General features: G+C 38.4%; 1 pseudogene; it reads right to left on the bottom strand.

Moving 5' to 3' along the window:
- Positions 1–250: 250 nt before the first annotated feature.
- Positions 251–541, bottom strand: LOC131513483 (large ribosomal subunit protein eL37-like; annotated as a pseudogene).
- Between the last annotated feature and the right edge of the window lie 3,480 nt (positions 542–4,021).

Here is a 4,021-nt window from a genome sequence, read left to right as displayed (position 1 = left end):
GTCTCCTCACCTAATTCAGACCTTCCCACTGAAAACAATCAATGTGCAAGCAGAATTTCTATTCAATTGAATTATTTTTGAATGTATGAGAGGGGTTTACCACTTAAAGTCGTCCTTTTGGTAAAATGTACTTTTTTTTAAATGAAGAATCACTCAGTAATCTATCTTTACACTGACACAGATTTTCATCAATTCTTTTTTTTTTTTTTTTAAACCAGAACATGTATTGTGTGACTAATCATCGAAATCCTTAAGATGAACTAGATGGTGCAACCACTGCCTTCTTGGGTTTAGGTGTTGTTCCTTCACAGAATCCATGCCTGAATTTGAGGTACAAAATTCTTGGATGCCTCGTTGGACCGGTCCCAGGGGTATTTCATTATTTAGCCTCGGCACTTCAGCTATACTTTTTCTTTCATTTGGCAGGATCGTCACATTTACCACAGGTCGACTCCTGAAGGTAGCAGGTCTTAGGGCCACAGTGGCAGCACAACGTGTGCATCTTACTGCAACACTTTCCAAATGACAACCCCTTCGTCATCTTGTTTTCTGCATTGGAGACCAAAGAGCTCGTCAATTCATTTTGTTGGAAATGCGGGACACTTGTAATTTTACTATTCTTTCTGAATTTGGAGCCAAAATTTCAAAATTATTTTCCCAGAAATCCTAAAATTTCTTGAAATCTTACTCTGGTTGTTTAGCATAAGGAAACTGACACTATCGAATCCATTTCTAAAACCACTAAATTGCAAACAAATCCTCTTAAAAGTTAGAAAGATGTAACGTTTTCATTTAAAAATATAAATACTATTGGGGCATCTGGGTGGATCAGTTGATTAAGCATCTGACTTCGGCTCAGGTCGTGATCTCATGGCTCGTGAGTTTGAGCCCCAAGTAGGGCTCTTTGCTGACTGTTCACAGCCTGGAGCCTGCTTCAGTTTCTCTGTCTCCCTCTCTCCTAGCCCTCCCCACCTCTCTCTCAAAAATAAACATTAGAAAAAAAAATTTAAATATAAATACTGTCCAATTAACATAAATACTGGAGACAACCTATGATTTCCAATAAATCTTCGTGGAAATACTTTTCCAGTGTATTTACTAGCCCCATCCCCTGAAAATAATTTAAATCTCTCATTTCAAGTGTTTTTAATTAATATTATGTTCTAGCTCCCTTAGGAAATAACTTTCGAAATATAAAATGAATTATGTCACCTAGATTAAAACAAGAATCATTTTTGTTTTGTTTTTAAAACAGGCTTCTGAATATAAGCTACAGCTGCAGTAATCTTTTGCCCAACCCCCCCCCCCTCAAAAATCCTCATAGATATCAGCCTTCAGGAAAGTTCCTCTATAGCAACCTGTGGCCTGCTCACAAACCTTAATTAGTTTGAGAGATCATGACATAGACCCTCTTCAAACTGGATAGGAGTGGTAGCTCTCTGCAGAGAAACAGAGCAAGCTTTTGTACCAGGTAATTTAAGGAGCAGCAACAGGCTAATATGTAGACAAGAGAGGGTAGAGCATGTGGTGTGGTTCTCAGCAGAACGGCAGGCCTCTAATGAGGCCCAGTAGTGGATAGCAGCTGGTAAACTTGGGGCTCAAAATAGGAGGCTCGGAGGGCCTTTATTTGCTAACAAAAGACTGCAAATTGCTCAAAGGCCTGTGGAGGCAATGAGAACATGTTCATATGGTGAGCCAGCATATAAAATTTTGAAAACAAATATTACAATATATGAATTTACATTGCAATGAGAATCAGAAGGGTTCCATGATTGTGGACATTTCAGTAAGAATAGGTACAAAAGTTGACTATTAAATTTTGTATAAGAAAATCACCACCTGCTCTCTGTCTGTTCTGGAATACCCAGACTGAAACGCACGCAGTGAGTGTTGTAACCATTTGTATGGCCATGCCGTGCATTCTGTCTGCAACCCCAGACAAATGACAATGAAAGCATGATGTGTTTTATAGAGTGTTACAAAATTAATGGAATTCATGCATGATGGAATTAATTCCCAGATACTCAACAATAAATTAACAATATGGCAATCATATAAACCAGAAGAGAAAGCTCAAATCTCTTGTGATACAAGCTGGAGACCAAGACTGACCCATACCTTAAGGATTGATCCTAAACAGGTTCTTGTAGATCCTTTGCACAGTTTGTTTTTGAATAGCTAGCATTAATCTCAGTAGTTCCACAGGCTGGGAAGCACAACCAGGGACTCCCAAAGGACAACCACCCATATGAATACTAAATACATACCATTTGGTTAAATATTGAACTTGTTCACTTGTCATTTCCGAACACCTCTCTGAGAAATCTCAGAAGTTTGTTTCTACAATTCAGTGTCTCTTGAGAAAAAAATTTTCAGTGATTAAAAAAAAAAAGTACCAGTATAAGCACTAATCCTTTAAGTAAAAGGAGAGTTCTTCTGGCATCCATTACAGATCCAAAGTAGAAAGGAGAATCAGGCTTAAAAACATATGTCACAAGTCATGCTTCTTCCATTCTCTTATGATAATCTGAACCTCTCATTAATTGCAGAGAAACCCCCTTAGCAATTTCTAACACAAGTCATAAATGCAGGGCTTTATTATTCTGTGGACGTCTTTGAACCATTCTAGTTGTGATCCCTTGATTTATAACTGGGGGTTATTTTTGACTCACATTTTTCCCATCCTCCTCACATCTTCTTCGTCATGTTTTTCCAATCCTTCATCTGAAAGATGTCTCACTTTGTAGTCATACTTCAGTTCAGATCACACCATCGCGGCTCTGGATCAGTGTTGAAAGGACAAGCTACTACCTGCCCAACTTGGTCCCCATCTTGTTGATGGAGTTCAGCTCCTCCGTGCCTCAAACTCTATATTAACCAAGAGCCTCATTTCCTGAAGATCTTTCTAACTTCAAAGCCTTCCGCCAATCATTCTCAAGTCCACACCTGGTATTTCCTGCAAGCATTACTCCCCCAGCAACCCTCCACTTCTTCATGGAAGTTCCTCATCCCTGCTCCAACTATCTCCGTACCCTGACTCATACCATCTCCCATGTAATTGTTTCCTCATTGTTGCACACGCATTTTGGTCCCTATGCTAGACTGTAGGCAGAAAATGAATTTTCTGCTGGCACTCAAGTAATTTAACAAATGTGTATAGAGAGCACTGAATGAATCAAGTACAATGTTGTTAATTCCTGGTAATCCAGATATGCACATTTGAAATGCACGTTACAACCCACATCACATATCAGATATAATTTTTAAAGTTTCTTCCTCCTTTTCTTGAACAGGCAACACTAAACAGTTACCTTGTATTTTTTTAATGACTTAGACACTTACACCACTGATATATGTCTTATGTTGTCAAATACACAGTGTCCTACTATACTGAATATAAGGCTATTTGTCCTGACATTACGTATTGATGGAACTACAAAAAAAATTTTTTCAATAAACTTTCTTCCTCCATTTGGGATGATTCAGGCCATAGCCCTCTGTCCATTAGAGAATATAACTACATTCATCCAAACAATGACTAATTCCTTCACCTCACCCAATATGTACACATACACTCAACCACTCTCTCTCTCTCTCCCCTCTCCCTCAACTATACAACTCATTAAACCATATTCATTGTTCACAATATTACCTGTAACCACCTCACTAGAAATTGTCTCATCAGCCATCGGTGAATAAGGTAAGTATTTGACCAGCAGAAAATGTGAGCAATAATTAACTTAGGGGAAGAGGCCAAGGACGTGTATGTTCACTCTTTCCTCTTCACACCATGTACTCCCTGCCCAGGCAGAGACTGACTACATTCCTGATAAATCTTGGTGTCCATGACATATCATGAGGAAGAATCCTGAGATCCAAAGGCAGTTTATTGTTATAAATTGTGTACACAGAAAGCTGATATTTCCAACTAGGATATTTTTTCCTGTTTTCACTCATCATTACTACTACAAACACAAATTCTTATTTATAATTATGCCATCGTAAACTGATAAGACCCTTT

Source organism: Neofelis nebulosa, chromosome 6 (assembly GCF_028018385.1).
Source record: "Neofelis nebulosa isolate mNeoNeb1 chromosome 6, mNeoNeb1.pri, whole genome shotgun sequence".
NCBI classification, from domain to species: domain Eukaryota; kingdom Metazoa; phylum Chordata; class Mammalia; order Carnivora; family Felidae; genus Neofelis; species Neofelis nebulosa.
The sequence above is the reverse complement of the archived record's forward strand: the minus strand, read 5'-3'. Positions and strand labels throughout refer to the sequence as shown.